The sequence below is a fragment of the Oncorhynchus nerka genome, linkage group LG14, assembly GCF_034236695.1.
Source record: "Oncorhynchus nerka isolate Pitt River linkage group LG14, Oner_Uvic_2.0, whole genome shotgun sequence".
Taxonomy (NCBI): domain Eukaryota; kingdom Metazoa; phylum Chordata; class Actinopteri; order Salmoniformes; family Salmonidae; genus Oncorhynchus; species Oncorhynchus nerka.
In genome coordinates, this window is record NC_088409.1 from 79,488,641 (window position 1) to 79,506,698 (window position 18,058).

The window sequence follows — 18,058 nt, forward strand, 5'->3', positions numbered from 1 at the left end:
CCTTTGCAGAAAAACAGCCCCAAAGCATGATGTTTCCACCCCCATGCTTCACAGTAGGTATGGTGTTCTTTGGATGCAACTCAGCATAGTTGAAGTGTACCTATGATGAAAATTTACAGGCCTCTCTCATCTTTTTAAGTGGGAGAACTTGCCCAATTGGTGGCTGACTAAATACTTTTTTGCCCCACTGTAGATCAACTGGTCACGGACAGTAGACGGAATGTACATACGCCAGACGGGACACTGGAGGGGAGCGGGCTCTGTACGCAATGCCTGCTCAATGTCCGCGTCCAGCTCCCACATGACCGGCGCTACCAGGCAGGAGGCCGGGAATATGGGAGTCTGATCCATGGGCCTCTCCTCTGTGTCATACAGCCGGGACAGAGCCTTCGTATTCTGGGAACCTGGTCTGTAGGACAGGGTAAACACAAAACAGGTAAAGAACATGGCCCACCTTGCTTGACGAGGATTCAGTCTCCTCGCTGCCCGGATGTATTCCAGGTTGCGGTGGTCAGTCCAGATGAGGAAAGGGTGTTTAGCCCCCTCAAGCCAATATCTCCACACCTTCAACGCTTTAACCACAGCCAACAGCTCCCGGTCCCCCACATCTTAGTTATGCTCCGCCGGGCTGAGCGTCTTCGAGAAGAAAGCATAGGGGCGGAGTTTCGGTGGCGTACCCGACCTATCCCAGCCTCGGACGCGTCCACCTCCACTATGAACGCCAAAGAGGGATCCGGATGGGCCAGCATGGGAGCCGAGGTAAACAGAGCTCTTAGGTGCCCAAAAGCCGTGTCCGCCTCAGCCGACCACTGCAAACGTACAGGGCCACCTTCAGCAGTGAGGTAATGGGAGCAGCCACCTGGCCAAAACCCAGGATAAATCTCAGGTAGTAATTGGCAAACCCTAAAAGGCGCTGCACCTCCTTTATCGTGGTGGGAGTCGGCCAATTACGCACGGCTGCAATGCGGTCACTCTCCATCTCTACCCCTGATGTGGCAATGCGATACCCTAGGAAGGAGACGGCCAGCTGAAAGAACAGGCATTTCTCGGCCTTGACTTACAGGTCATGCTCCATCAGTCATCCAAGTACCATGCGCACCAAGGACACATGCTCGGCGCGTGTGTATATCAGAATGTCATCGATATACACCACTACACCCTGCCCGTGCAGGTCCCTGAAAATCTTGTCTACAAAGGATTGTAAAACTTATGGAGCATTCATCAACCCGTACGGCATGACGAGGTACTCATAATGCCCTGAGGTGGTACTAAATGCTGTCTTCCACTCGTCTCCCTCCCGGATACGCACCATGTTATACGCACTCCTGAGATCCAGTTTAGTAAAGAAGCACGTCCCATGCATTGACTCAATCGCCATGGCGATAAGAGGTAGTGGGTAACTGTACCTCACCGTGATTTGATTGAGACCTCAATAGTCAATGCACTGGCGCAGACCTCCATCCTTCTTCACAAAAAAAGAAACTCGAGGAGGCGGGTGAAGTGGAGGACCGAATGTATCCCTGATGCAAGGATTCAGAGACATATGTCTCCATAGCCACCGTCTCCGCTTGTGACAGGGCATATACGTGACTCCTGGGAAGCGCAGCGTCTGCCAGGAGAACTATCGCACAACCGCTCCGTTGATGAGGTGGTAATTGAGTTGCCTTCTTTTTACAGAAGGCGAGAGCCAAATCGGCATAGTCTGGGGGGATGTGCACGGTGCAGTCCTGGTCTGGACCGTGGTAGCACCAACGGAAACCCTTACACACCTCCGAGCACTCTCGCGACCATCCAGTGAGAGCCCTCTGTTGCCAGGAAATGGTGGGGTTATGATGAGCCAACCAGGGAAGGTCTAGTACCACGGGAAACGCAGGACAGTCAATGAGGAAGAGATTTTCTCTTCGTGACTCCCCGGCGTCTCCATGGCCAGGGAGATAGTGGCCTCCCTGATTAGCCCGGACCCTAATGGTTGACTATCCATAGCGTGACCGTGAAAGGTCTAACTACAGGAATAATGGGGATCCCTAAACTAAGGGCTAACGCTCTGTCGATAAAATTCCCAGCTACGCCTGAATCGACGAGCGCCTTATGCTGGGAATGCGGGGAAAACTTAGGGAAACAAACAGGTACAAACAGGTGGTCAACAGAGGACTCTGGATGAGTGTGGTGCAGACTCACCTGGGATGACGCCAGAGAGCCCTGCCTGCTGCCTCGTCTCCCAGAGGGACCGACACGGCACCGACCGGCATGTGTGCCCTCTGCGGCCACAGATGGTGCACGTGATGTCCCCTCCTCCAGCCAGAGCGGGGATGCTAGAAGATGGAACTGACAGAGCCCCTCTAGACGTCAACGGGTGACCAGCAGGTTATTCAACCGGATGGACAAATCCACCAGTTGGTCAAAGGTGATGGTGGCATCCCTGCAGGCCAGCTCACGTCGGACGTCCTCGCGCAGGCTGTATTGGTAGTGGTCGATGAGGGCCCTGTTGTTCCAGCCTGCTCCGGCGGCCAAGGTCCGGAATTCCAGGGTGAACTCCTGGGCGCTCCTCGTCCCCTGCCTCAAATGGAAGAGCCGTTCCCCCACCACTCTACCCTCGGACGGATGGTCGAAGACGGCCCAGAAGCGGAAGGGTGAACTCGTCTCCTTCTCCACACAAGGCGTTTGCCGACTCCAGAGCTCTCCCAGAGAGGCATGAGACAAGGGTGGACACTCTCTCCCTTCCCGAGGGAGCTGGGTGAACGGTGGCCAGGTAGAGGTCCAGTTGTAAAAGGAACCCCTGGCACTGTGCTGCTGTCCCATCATACTCCCTGGGAAGGGAGAGACGCATCCCACTGGGACTGGCTCCGGACGGAACTGGTAGAGGTAACCCCAGTTGCGCAGGTCGAGGCATTGGAGAGACTTCCTGTCTCTCCCAGTGGTCCATGGTCTGGACAACGCGATCCATCATGGCACCAAGATGATGTAACATTGCAGAGTGTTCCTGGACGCGCTCCCTGACTCCTCTAACCGGGGTACCTGCTCCTGCTGACTCCATGGTGGTGTGAAATTCTGTTAAAGGTGTGTACTGGAGGCAAAGTCAGGTGCAGGAGAGCAGAGTGTAGTGAACAGGCACACTTTTTATTCCGGTCCAACGAAAGCACAAAAGTACATAAATGTGCCCAAACACGGAACAATAGACAAAAGTATGACGCGTAACAATACCCACATAACATAAATACAATTTCACACAAAGACATGGAGGGGAACAGAGTACTAAATACATGCAGTGTGATTAGGGAATGCAAACCAGGTGTGTATGGAACAAGACAAAACAAATGGAAATATGAAAAACAGAGCGGTGATGGCTAGAATGCCGGTGACGTTAATCGCCGAACGCCGCCCGAACAAGGAGAGGAGCCGACTTTGGCGGAAGTCGTGACAGGCGGGTCATTTTTTACCCTTAAGACAACACAATGTTTAAATTGCCCTCACATGCTAGCTGATGAGATACTTGCGTTTTGGTGATTAGGGGAGAATGTTCCTGAGGCTTCTACAAACACAACTCCGCTATCACACCCATGCCGCAGTCCCATGTCCCCACCCGCTCCCCCAGGCTCCGTTTTTTTCATTCTAATAGAGTCAAATACTCTGAAATTCCTCATCCCCTGCATGAGGCAGGGTAGGCCTAGTTCAATCAAGCCTGGTCCAATCCTCAATGGAACTAATATACATGCAAAGATGGCCCTATCCAGAGTAACAATAGATTTGTTTTTGAGTGAGGACTCTATAAAACTCACCAGGGCCTCATTAGTGCATATTCCATTTTAGTTTAGCAGACCAACATGGACTTAAAGGTGCTCCTGTGAAAGAATGTATATTCTATATTACTGAGCCATTTTCTTTATGCTAGTATTCTTCTCTTTTATTATTTATTATTATTGTTCTATTGTCGAGAAGAAACTTTCAAGAAAGCATTTTGTTGGCCAGTGTATACCATGTGTATCCTGTACATAGCACCAATACAACTTGAGACTCCTGTGAAACGATGTAGCGACTAGTAGACCTACGCCTGGTGGAGATAGGGACATATGGTATACATTTCTGTTGCTCTTCTGTACCTCTGTACACAGCACTTCTATATGAAATAAAAAGCCTTAGGGGGTGCTACTACTTCTTACTTAACCCACAAGGTTGAAAGGCTAGGGTTGTGTTTCGGAGGACACACAGCTCTCGACCTTCGCCTCACCTGTATCCTGAATCCTCCTCCCCCTCCCCCCCCCTCCTCCCTCTCTGCAGATGACTTCGTCAACCATTTTGAAAAGAAGGTCGACGACATCCGATCCTCGTTTGCTAAGTCAAACGACACCGCTGGTTCTGCTCACACTGCCCTACCCTGTGCTCTGACCTCTTTCTCCCCTCTCTCTCCAGATGAAATCTCGCGTCTTGTGACGGCCGGCCGCCCAACAACCTGCCCGCTTGACCCTATTCCCTCCTCTCTTCTCCAGACCATTTCCGGAGACCTTCTCCCTTACCTCACCTCGCTCATCAACTCATCCCTGACCGCTGGCTACGTCCCTTCTGTCTTCAAGAGAGCGAGAGTTGCACCCCTTCTGAAAAACCTACACTCGATCCCTCCGATGTCAACAACTACAGACCAGTATCCCTTCTTTCTTTTCTCTCCAAAACTCTTGAACGTGCCGTCCTTGGCCAGCTCTCCCGCTATCTCTCTCAGAATGACCTTCTTGATCCAAATCAGTCAGGTTTCAAGACTAGTCATTCAACTGAGACTGCTCTTCTCTGTATCACGGAGGCCCTCCGCACTGCTAAAGCTAACTCTCTCTCCTCTGCTCTCATCCTTCTAGACCTATCGGCTGCCTTCGATACTGTGAACCATCAGATCCTCCTCTCCACCCTCTCCGAGTTGGGCATCTCCGGCGCGGCCCACGCTTGGATTGCGTCCTACCTGACAGGTCGCTCCTACCAGGTGGCGTGGCGAGAATCTGTCTCCTCACCACGCGCTCTCACCACTGGCGTCCCCCAGGGCTCTGTTCTAGGCCCTCTCCTATTCTCGCTATACACCAAGTCACTTGGCTCTGTCATAACCTCACATGGTCTCTCCTATCATTGCTATGCAGACGACACACAATTAATCTTCTCCTTTCCCCCTTCTGATGACCAGGTGGCGAATCGCATCTCTGCATGTCTGGCAGACATATCAGTGTGGATGACGGATCACCACCTCAAGCTGAACCTCGGCAAGACGGAGCTGCTCTTCCTCCCGGGGAAGGACTGCCCGTTCCATGATCTCGCCATCACGGTTGACAACTCCATTGTGTCCTCCTCCCAGAGCGCTAAGAACCTTGGCGTGATCCTGGACAACACCCTGTCGTTCTCAACTAACATCAAGGCGGTGGCCCGTTCTTGTAGGTTCATGCTCTACAACATCCGCAGAGTACGACCCTGCCTCACACAGGAAGCAGCGCAGGTCCTAATCCAGGCACTTGTCATCTCCCGTCTGGATTACTGCAACTCGCTGTTGGCTGGGCTCCCTGCCTGTGCCATTAAACCCCTACAACTCATCCAGAACGCCGCAGCCCGTCTGGTGTTCAACCTTCCCAAGTTCTCTCACGTCACCCCGCTCCTCCGCTCTCTCCACTGGCTTCCAGTTGAAGCTCGCATCCGCTACAAGACCATGGTGCTTGCCTACGGAGCTGTGAGGGGAACGGCACCTCAGTACCTCCAGGATCTGATCAGGCCCTACACCCAAACAAGGGCACTGCGTTCATCCACCTCTGGCCTGCTCGCCTCCCTACCACTGAGGAAGTACAGTTCCCGCGCAGCCCAGTCAAAACTGTTCGCTGCTCTGGCCCCCCAATGGTGGAACAAACTCCCTCACGACGCCAGGACAGCGGAGTCAATCACCACCTTCCGGAGACACCTGAAACCCCACCTCTTTCAGGAATACCTAGGATAGGATAAAGTAATCCTTCTCACCCCCCTTAAAAGATTTAGATGCACTATTGTAAAGTGGCTGTTCCACTGGATGTCTTAAGGTGAACGCACCAATTTGTAAGTCGCTCTGGATAAGAGCGTCTGCTAAATGACTTAAATGTAAATGTAAACCTGAGTCTGTACGGGAGTTGCAGCGATGGCACAAGACTGTAACTACCAATTGGATATCACGAAATTGGGGAGAAAAAGGGTAAAAAAAAACAACTAATTTTGCTCTCATGCTGAACGTTAGATACACTATCAGCATTTTCTGTGTTTGAGTTTTTGTGTTTCTACATGATTGGACTTGTAAAACACTACCGCTATGCAGGATTCTGTACCTTCACTCAGCGAATATGACAGACACAAGGGATCTATTGAGTTAAAGGAAGCTTGGGTGGTGCTGCCAAGACTAACATATGATGTAAGACCTCAGTGATGTTTCCACGATGCTGAAGGATGTACATTTCTGAAGCATTACCTTTAGGTCTTGTAGATATGTAAAGAGCAGCGTAATTAAAGAATCAGCAAATGTATCACGATAATGCAATTCACAAATCGTGAATAGTCTACGATGAATAATACATCTATAAACTCGTTATCTCATAGGAGGTATTTTGATGCCATGTCAATATATTTTTATACTGTGGTTGATAGTATGTGTAACCATTGACCAACAAAAATACATTGAAAAAACAACTATTGCATATTTCTGTCAAGTTGAAGTAACTAAACTTCCATTGCTTAGAATCATTCATTTTGTTCCAACATCCAGCTCTTGTTCCAAACTTTTGAACTTGACATATTAAACTTGATTTGTATTAATTATGGTTTGATGAACTTTTGCTCCTCTTCAGGTCTGTGTCTGTGCTGGGCTGACAGAATAGGCTAATGACTGCCTGGGGGTGGGACAAAGACCGTATAACAGGGTAATCTAAGGGAAGGGCTCGTAATACTTGGCTATTGGATTAGCAGGCCCTCTGGTGGTCTAAAGAGATTCACATTTTCCCAACCGGCAACTAAGTTTCCTTTTCACTGTGCAAGTGCAGTACTTGAGGGAGACTCAAGTTTATCTAGTTTTTAATTGAGTTCACATTTTGGCACTTTAAAATAATTGTAATAATCTTGTTGTGGCTTTAATATAACCCCGAGGTTAGTTCTGATTGGACTCCTATTCTCATTATCTGTCTTCTAAATATAGACTTCATATTTTATTATTATTTATTCATACTAATTCAGCTTTTTATTTTCCTATTTAGATAAGCATACGGATTAAAGACGTGTCAAAGTTAACCTGTAAACATCACAATGAGACTTATCCCATGCCATTCTACACATAGCCACTTGATGGTGGTCAAAACAAATAAACGCCTTGTCTGATCTGAAGTTGAAAGTTTTGAACTGAGATAGAGACAACACTTTGTAATAAGTCTTTGCCATTTTGATCCAATTGGAGGAGAAGGTCAGTCAAGGAACCTTGGATCCTCTCCTCTAATGCATTTTGAGAAAGAGGGCAGGGGAGAATATGCAAGGAATTAAGGAAAGACAATTGAAAAAGAGCCCAGTTCTCCATCACCTGAGCGACCGCAAGCTGTTACATCCTAATTTGACCTTGCTTCACACACCTTCACCTGTACAAAGACCCCAGTCTGTGATGGCCCAGTACCTCTATCACCCAGCCACCCTTCCTGCTGCTTGGCCTTTTGGAGGAGAGATGTACAGAATCATCAAACCAGCTGGAGCCTCTGACTAATGCCTGCCTAGGGAGAGCAGGGGGTCTGCTACTCTGCTGCTGCTCCCTCACACATCAAATGTCACAGGAAGTAGTCCAAACACCATGCTGCCTCCCCTCCTATGTGCATCCGCACGCTCCCAGCCTGGAAGTGGAGCCCTGTGTGAGTGTGTGTGTGTGTGCGCGTGGGTGTGTGTGTTTGAAATGTAGATGGATGATCCGCTGGCTGTCATGCATCATTTCATATGAAGAGATTAATTGGACTTAAATCATTAATTTTCCATTACTTCCATCTGTGGGTTGTTCACTCTCTTGCTAATTGAGAATTACAAAGTATAAATGAACCAGATGGATGCATAAAGGATCTACACTACTACAGTACTAAAATTATGTTCAATCACTTTGTGTGCCAACCATAAAATTACACTTGTACATGTCCTGACAACAATCACTGTGCAATTCTCATTCAAGGTTCTCCCTCTGTCAAATTCAATTGACGTCAGAATGATAGCAATGAAAGCATTTTCTGTTTCCTTAGTGATACATAGAAATAGATATTTATTTATTTAGCTTATTAGCACCTGATATTACACTAAAAGAATGTGGGGTCCAACAATGGTTCTTCTAAGATCCTAAAAGTTCCTCGAAGAACCTTAGGGTTCTTGGCTCTGAAAAATGCACCCGAAAGGTTCTTCCAGGAACCCCAAAGGGGGTGGGGTTCATCGAGGAACCTCCTTAGTTGGTGGGGGTTCTTGCAGGAACCTAACTGCCCAACTTAAACATTTGGATTTGAGATGGCAGCAGGTGCAGGCAGAGAAAAATGTAAAGATCTCCTCAAGGTAAGTTTTCTCCCTTGTTTGATCTAAATTTATATTGTTTTATGATTATACCATCTATTTTTTTTTCTTTGTAAAAATGGTAGTGTTGTTTGACTTTTCAACAATTCAATGGATATCAATCAACAAAGAGGTAAGAATATGTTAAAGGCTGCAGCTGCATTGGGTGCAGATGACTGAACTTTTGTGTGTGTCTGAGTCTGCAGGTATACTGACCAGTAGGCCGACAAAGGTATGTACAACTGGTATGTTGTGCAGATCACATGTATCATCTACAGTTCATTTTGGTTTCTCTAAACCCTTACAAGACTCAGTCACAGCAGCATCCCTTACCTCTTCAATGAAAATCCCAGAGACGTCTACATTATGGACAAGGGATGTGTATAAAAAACATGATCAAAAGTGAAAAGTTGTTTTTCATTCACATTTACCACAGAAACCAAGGTATGAAAACGGCCATGTGCACGTAAAAAAAACGGTATAATTGCTTTTTTTGGATTCACACACATCACCCTCCCACAATCTGAATAAATGCTCATGGCTGTAGTGACAGATTCAGATTTGTGACAGCAGTGGTGTTCCTGTTCCTCTAGTCTACTGGGTGGTGTTGACTGTCCACCAACAGTCTCAACTTGTTTTAACACTTTTTCTTTATTAGATTGCTATTGAGTCAGTGATGCGTTTGGCCGTGCCCCATCAGACCCACTATATATAGCATTTTACTGTGTGTATGATGTGGGTTATGGAGCTACATTTGATTACTTTTACATGATCATTACCTCATCCTTTTTTTTTCAGCATTTTCAGGCTTCTTAGAATGGGAGACGTCGCGTGCCGGGAAGATGGGTGACGCTCTTTCGCTTTAAAATAAAATCTACAACTCCGCCCACTGGTAGTCAGTCGATTGATTTTCTCTCCCGGTGTTCATAGGCAAGGCTTGCATTAACCTCAGAAGACTCTAACCTTGGAATATTTACTGAGAAAACGAAGTTAAACTGATACACACTTCAATGTAGCATAAACCCACGAGGTTGAATTTAATAGAATAACTCTGGTTCGAATGGTTTTCCTTTATTGTGACTGGACACATTTCCTTTTGACAACATTTGGTGGCCACCCACCTCAACACGTTTGACGCAGACAGCAGCCCATTTGTCGCGTGGTGTGAGGACAGTTGGTCTGAGGACTTGGTCAAATATTCCTACAACTTCACATGGGAGAAAAAGCCTGAAATAATTGATAAAGGTAAGTTATGTCATATTCAATCGATTATCTGAGCAGTTGAAGTAAGTGGGTGCCATGTCATGGTATCAAAGTAGTTTTTTGTTGAAAAGGAACAAAAAACGGTGGCAAAGTAACCTACCTATTTGTTCATTCACCTAGCAGAAGTTGTTGCATTTTTATTTCTGTAAATGTAGTAACTTCAGAAGCTCACGTGCATGGCACGCTTAATCATGAAATATTAATTCACACCTCGAATTAACCTAATAGGCTACAAAGGACACGCCCGTGTATGCGAGACAGCCTATGGTTAGAAAACCCTAACTGTATTGGGAGAAAATACGACTATATTTAACTAAGGATGTATTATTTATCTATTTATAGGCTACACACCACCTCAGACAACCAGCCTATACAGGCATTTTCATCTGTCCAATTTACAGACAAATAAATCTGGCATCAATGGCAGTAAGTTTCACTATTCTTGAACATGCAGGTTTGTTTCACTTCTAGATCTATGGATGTATGAAGCAGCAGTAAAACATAGTCAAAAGGGGGCTGTTATTCTAATGCACATACCCTAATTCACATGCATCTCTGAATTGTGGTATGGCATCTGCGGCCCTCCCATTTGGGCGTTGGGGGGCGCTCCACTTATAATTGCACCCCCCCCCCCCACCCACACACTTGTGATTAATTGTTTATTATTATAAAAAATATATATATATTATACCATTAATGGATTTTGTTTTAAATGTGTACCTGGTCCCTGGTTTGATTCCAGGCTGTATCCCATCCAGCTGTGAGTATGAGTCCCATACGGCGGTGCACAATTGGCCCAGCGTTGGCCGGGTAGGCTGTCATTATAGATAAGAATTGTTCTTAACTGACTTGCCTAGTTAAATAAAGGTTAAATAAAAAATAGGCTGTCTTGTCACGCTCGCTCTAGTCTCCCTCCCAATATTTATCTCGCACCATACAGCTTACTTCCGCACAACTAGATCTGCTCTATCAGGTACAGATGGCGCTAAAGTAAAAAGCTAATTGTAATGAACTTGTAAATAAATAATCATAACAGTCATGGAAGCCTGGGAACTGATAAACCAGACCTCTACATCCAACTAACTAGAACAGTACCTAGAACCTTCTCATGGCAGATCTGGTAGGACAAAAAAGCAAGACTGTGGTTTATTGTTTCCCCCCCATGTTGTTCATCAGGTTCAAATGTAGCTATGTGACAGGGAGACATGTTGTGTGGACTACAACTGTATTAAACAGGGTGTATCACAAAGCATGATAAAAATGAATTAGGCAGCTACAGTAATTTTGAGAAGCAGAAATATTTGTTTGGCTTATTTTATTACTTTTTTATTTTTAATAATTAACCAGTTGATCTACCATTGATAAGCGGCTAGCTAATTGGTAGCTTGCTAGCTCCCATGCCAATTTCATGTCTTTCAAAACTAATATCTGACTAACTCTGACATTTTGAAGTTATTTCAAAATGAAAGTTAACTGGCTAGTGCATCATGCTTTGCGACATTGTTAGCTAGTTAGATGTGTGTTCACGTATATTGCATTTGCATGGTTGTTGCGTTCTACCTAGTGCACTCGTTTGCTGGCTGCTCGTTCTAAATAGTATAATCTAATCTGTTCAAAACAGTGGCAGAATGTGCTGCAGTGAGCGTTTGGTTTTTGACAAGCAAAAGTGAAATGGGTGTATTTATGCTGTTGTTCAAATGCACAGATTTCTTTGAGAAGATACATAAAGCAACTACGAGTAGTTCAAAAACTTGGCATCATATTTCTGTCCTGCTGCTTTGTTGACAACTCCAACCACTTCGTGCCCTGAGTATTCAGCCAATCAGCGGCCTTCACTGATGTATGGCGAATTTCAAAATGCATAAAAACAAACTGCAGATATGTACACAGAGGAAATCATAAATAAGGTCGTGTGAACCTGCCAGTACTAAGTGGAAAAAGCAGACTTTTTTTTTAAGGTATGCTATTAAGGTATGCTCACTGTTAACCTATTTATAAATGGCTCATAATACAAATGTTAAGATGACATGAAATGTTACGTGATGGACTCTAATATCTGGAACCTTTTCTTAGACTATTTATGTTTATGTATTTCGTGCATAAGCTGTGTCCATTTGCACTGGTGCGGTTCTCAACATTTCTTTGTCTAAGAATATCATGCAGCCCATCTTGCTTGCTTAATCACTCTTGGGGGCATAAACTGCCAGAGGAATGTTTATTCCATAAATGGTGCCGTCGTTTTTTTAATAGCCAGTGTGTGTTCCTTGAGAAAGGCAACAGTCAAGATCTGCTGTTGGTCTTACATCTATAATAAGAGCTCCTATCACTAAGGCTGCATGTAAACTGCATGTTTAGCAGTCGAGATGAGATGGCAGTGTGGTATTATCCTAAATAACACGTGGGAGCGGAGGATGGTGAGTGAGCCTATTATTACAGCCTGTCCCCGTGGGTGTTAAGCCCTCCACCATCTACTCTCTGTCTGACACCCTACCTCCAGTAAAGACACACCCTCTTTCTGACCCCCCATGTATCCTGGTGTGATGAGTAGGCCTAATGTAAGGACGGGGTCACTGCATGCCTAACCACACCACTTTAGCACTACCACTGGAGGACAATAATGTGATATGGGGGCGTCAGTACCACTGCTAGACTGGGGATTTGAAATTCTCACCTTATGTATAGTACTTTCAATCATATGACTTCTATCTTTGGTTTTTGTATAAAGGCAAACAGCCTGTCTTAAGGCGTCCACACGCTTCCCAAATGAAACCGTTCGGAAGAGTTCATGCATATACAGTTAAAGTCGGAAATTTATATACCCTTAGGTTCAAATCAAATCAAATTTTATTTGTCACATACACATGGTTAGCAGATGTTAATGCGAGTGTAGCGAAATGCTTGTGCTTCTAGTTCCGACAATGCAGTGATAACCAACAAGTAATCTAACTAACAATTCTAAAACTACTGTCTTATACACAGTGTAAGGGGATAAAGAATATGTACATAAGGATATATGAGTGAGTGATGGTACAGAGCAGCATACAGTAGATGGTATCGAGTACAGTATATACATATGAGATGAGTATGTAGACAAAGTAAACAAAGTGGCATAGTTAAAGTGGCTAGTGATACATGTATTACATAAGGATGCAGTCGATGATGTAGAGTACAGTATATACGTATGCATATGAGATGAATAATGTAGGGTAAGTAACATTATATAAGGTAGCATTGTTTAAAGTGGCTAGTGATATATTTACATCATTTCCCATCAATTCCCATTATTAAAGTGGCTGGAGTTGGGTCAGTGTCAATGACAGTGTGTTGGCAGCAGCCACTCAATGGTGGCTGTTTAACAGTCTGATAGCCTTGAGATAGAAGCTGTTTTTCAGTCTCTCAGTCCCAGCTTTGATGCACCTCTACTGACCTCGCCTTCTGGATGATAGCGGGGTGAACAGGCAGTGGTTCGGGTGGTTGATGTCCTTGATGATCTTTATGGCCTTCCTGTAACATCGGGTGGTGTAGGTGTCCTGGAGGGCAGGTAGTTTGCCCCCGGTGATGCGTTGTGCAGACCTCACTACCCTCTGGAGAGCCTTACGGTTGAGGGCGGAGCAGTTGCCGTACCAGGCGGTGATACAGCCCGCCAGGATGCTCTCGATTGTGCATCTGTAGAAGTTTGTGAGTGCTTTTGGTGACAAGCCGAATTTCTTCAGCCTCCTGAGGTTGAAGAGGCGCTGCTGCGCCTTCTTCACGACGCTGTCAGTGTGAGTGGACCAATTCAGTTTGTCTGTGATGTGTATGCCGAGGAACTTAAAACTTGCTACCCTCTCCACTACTGTTCCATCGATGTGGATAGGGGGTGTTCCCTCTGCTGTTTCCTGAAGTCCACAATCATCTCCTTAGTTTTGTTGACGTTGAGTGTGAGGTTATTTTCCTGACACCACACTCCGAGGGCCCTCACCTCCTCCCTGTAGGCCGTCTCGTCGTTGTTGGTAATCAAGCCTACCACTGTTGTGTCGTCCGCAAACTTGATGATTGAGTTGGAGGCGTGCGTGGCCACGCAGTCGTGGGTGAACAGGGAGTACAGGAGAGGGCTCAGAACGCACCCTTGTGGGGCCCCCGTGTTGAGGATCAGCGGGGAGGAGATGTTGTTGCCTACCCTCACCACCTGGGGGCGGCCCGTCAGGAAGTCCAGTACCCAGTTGCACAGGGCGGGGTCGAGACCCAGGGTCTCGAGCTTGATGACGAGCTTGGAGGGTACTATGGTGTTGAATGCCGAGCTGTAGTCGATGAACAGCATTCTCACATAGGTATTCCTCTTGTCCAGGTGGGTTAGGGCAGTGTGCAGTGTGGTTGAGATTGCATCGTCTGTGGACCTATTTGGGCGGTAAGCAAATTGGAGTCATTAACTTGTTTTTCAACCACTCCACAAATTTCTTGTTAACAAACTATAGTTTTGGCAAGTCGGTATGGGGGTGCTATGTCATTATTGGATAAAAAAACGTGCCCGTTTTAAGCGCAATATTTTGTCACGAAAAGATGCTCGACTATGCATATAATTGGCAGCTTTGGAAAGAAAACACTGACGTTTTCAAAACTGCAAAGATATTATCTGTGAGTGCCACAGAACTCATGCTACAGGCGAAACCAAGATGAAACCTCAAACAGGAAATGAGCAGAATTTTTGAGGCTCTGTTTCCCATTGTCTCCTTATATGGCTGTGAATGTGCCATGAATGAGCCTAAGCTCTCTGCCGTTCGTCCAAGATGTCTGCAGCATTGTGACGTATTTGTAGGCATATCATTGGAAGATTGGCCATAAGAGACTACATTTGCCAGGGGTCCGCCCGGTGTCCTTTGTCTAAATTGGTGCGTAATCTTCAGCTGCATGCATTTTGCCATGGGATTCAGAGGGGAAAGCACACTTCCACGAACGATATATCATCGAAGAGATATGTGAAAAACACCTTGAGGATTGGTTCTAAACAACGTTTGCCATGTTTCAGTCGATATTATGGAGTTAATTTGGAAAAAAGTTTGGCGTTTTGATAACTGAATTTTCGTTTTTTTTTTGGTAGCCAAACGTGACGCACCAAACGGACCGATTTCTCCTGCATAAATAATCTTTCAGGAAAAACTGAACATTTGCTATCTAACAGTCTCCTCATTGAAAACATCCGAAGTTCTTCAAAGGTAAATGATTTATTGAATGTTTTTGCTGGTTTTTGTGAAAATGTTGCCTGCTGATGCTAACGCTAAATGCTACGCTAGCTATCAATACTGTTACACAAATGCTAGTTTTGCTATGGTTGAGAAGCATATTTTTGAAAATCTGGGATGACAGTGTTGTTAACAAAAGGCTAAGCTTGAGAGCTAGCATATTAATTTCATTTGCGATTTTCATGAATAGTTAACGTTGCGTTATGGTAATGAGCTTGAGGCTGTGTTCACGATCCCGGATCCGGGATGGCTAGTATCAAGAGGTTAGGACATCTACTTTGTGCATGACACAAGTCATTTTTCCAACAATTATTTACAGACAGATTAGTTCACTTATAATTCACTGTATCACAATTCCAGTAGGTCAGAAGTTTACATACACTAAGTTGACTGTGCATTTAAACAGCTTGGAAAATTCCAGAAAATGATGTCATGGCTTTAGAAGCTTCTGATAGGCTAATTGACATAATTTGAGTCAATTGGAGGTCTACCTGTTGATGTATTTCAAGGCCTACCTTCAAACTCAGTGCCTCTTTGCTTGACATCATGGGAAAATGAAAATAAATCAGACAAAACTTCAGACAAAAATTGTAGACCTCCACAAGTCTGGTTCATCCTTGGGAGCAATTTCCAAACGCCTGAAGGTACCACGTTCATCTGTACAAACAATAGTATGCATGTATAAACACCATGGGACAACGCAGCCGTCATACCACTCAGGAAAGAGATGTGTTCTGTCTCCTAGAGATTAACATACTTTGGTGCGAGAACTGCATATCAATCCCAGAACAACTGAACAATGACCCCAAGCATTCTTCCAAAGTTGTGGCAAAATGTCTTAACCTCTAGTGACACCCCATCCCGTGAACGGGACCATTATCATCATTTGACATTATTAGTGTAAGTTTATCATAGCCTAGCATAGCATTATGCCTTGCTAGCAGCAGGCAAACTTGTCACGGAAATCAGAAAAGCAATCAAATTAAATTGTTTACCTTTGATGAACTTTGGATGTTTTCACTCACGAGACTCCCAGGTAGACAGCCAAAGTTCATTTTTTTTCCCAAAAGATTATTTTTGTAGGCGAAATAGCTCCGTTTGTTCTTCACGTTTGGCTGAGAAATCGCCCGGGAATTGCGGTCACTGCAACGCCGGAAAATATTCAAAATTAGCTCCATAATATCGACAGAAACATGGCAAACGTGGTTTAGAATCCATCCTCAAGGGGTTTTTCTAATATCTATTCGATAATATATCAGTCGGGACAATTTATTTTTCACTCGGACCGATTGGAGTAATGGCTACCTCTGTATTTTATGCGAGAATCTCTCTCAGAGCCACTATGTGACCACTTACGCAATGTGGCTGCCTAAGGCTATTCTTCAACAGAAATGCGTAAAACTACGTCACAATGCTGTAGACACCTTGGGGAATACGTAGAAAGTGTAAGCTCGTTGATGGTACATTCACAGCTGAATAGGAAGTCATTGGAACGCAGCGCTTTCCAAACCTGGGGCACTTCCGGATTGGATTTTCTCAGGCTTTCGCCTGTTACACCAGCTCTGTCATGAGGAATGGGCCAAAATTCACCCAACATATTGTGGGAAGCTTGTGGAAGGCTACCTGAAATGTTTGACCCAAGTTAAACAATTTAAAAGCAATGCTACCAAATACTAATTGAGTATGTAAACTTCTGACCCACTGGGAATGTGATGAAAAAAAATAAAAGCTGAAATAAATCATTTTCTCTACTATTATTCTGACATTTCACGTTCTTAAAATAAACTGGTGATCTGACTGACCTAAGACAACACATTTTTACTGTGATTAAATGTCAGGAATTGTGAAACACCTTAGCCAAATACATTTAAACTCAGTTTATGTAAACTTACGACTTCAACTGTATTATGACAACATTTTAAGACATTTGTTCGTTTTGGACTCCAGTAAGTTTAAAAAAAATTTGATCATTATTTTATTTTATTTTTTGCTGTTCAGGCACTTTTTTCTCGAGGCAAGCTGAAGTCTATGCCCCTTCGTCGGTGATCGGTCAACAGTAGGGATTCTTCAATAAAGTATTTGCTGCTGATGACTAGTTTTCATGCACATTTTTTTCATTGAGAAATACTGCACCAAGCATCTTATATGTAAAATTTCTCAACTAAGATCTCCTTGGCAAGAACTGCAAAATTAATCAAACCAAATGTTATTTGTCACATGTGCCAAATACAGGTGTAGACCTTACTGAGAAATGCTTACTCATAAGCCCTTAACCAACAATGCAGTTCAAGAAATAGAGTTAAGAAAATATTTACAAAATTAACTAAAGTAAAAAGTAACAGAATAACGAGGCTATATAAAGGGGGTACCGGTACCTAGTCAATGTGCGTGGATATTGTCACGACTAATGCCGAAGTCGATACCTCTCCTTGTTCAGGCGGTGGTCGATAGTAGACCATTAAGGTCAGGTTTGATTAGGGAGGTCACCACTCCTTTGGGCATGGTGACGCAGGGGCGGTCATACGGAGAGAATGATTCTCTTCATTATTTACTCTCCTGCGTTTCCCGTGGTGCTGGTTAGTTTGTCATTACCCCACTGTTTCTTGGCCACAGAGGGCTCTCCCAGGGTGGCCGCGAGAGTGTTTAGGGGTTTCCGTTGGTGCTACTACGGTGGATAGTCCAGACCAGGTCTCCACTGTGCGCATTCCCCCTGAATATGCCGATTTTGGCTCTCGCCTTCTCCAAAAAGAAGGCGACTCAATTACCACCTCGTCGACGGGGCGTTTGTGCGATAGATCTCCTGGTAGGCGCTGCACTTCCCAGGAGTCATGTGTATCCCCTCTTAAAGGGGGAGACGGAGGCTATGGAAACATATGTCTCCGAATCCCTGTGTCAGGGATATATTCGGTACTCCCCTTACCCCGCCTCCTTGAGTTTCTTTTCTGTGAAGGAGGGAGGTCTGCGCCCGTATATTGACTATCGGGGTCTGAATCAGATAACTGTGAGGTATAGTTACATGCTACCGCTCATAGCCACAG

General features: G+C 45.1%; 1 protein-coding gene across 2 annotated transcripts in view; it reads left to right on the top strand.

Annotated features, from left to right (window-relative positions):
• The first annotated feature begins 9,425 nt into the window (after positions 1-9,425).
• The window catches only part of LOC115141946 (glycerophosphodiester phosphodiesterase domain-containing protein 5-like), a 124,290-nt gene continuing 115,657 nt past the window's right edge, over positions 9,426-18,058 (top strand). The window contains exon 1 of one of the 2 annotated variants that reach the window (XR_010458542.1): positions 9,426-9,783. The gene's annotated coding sequence lies outside the window, so the exon portion shown is untranslated. The remainder of the gene's footprint in view (positions 9,784-18,058) is intronic. The other variant, XM_029681372.2, reaches the window with a different exon arrangement.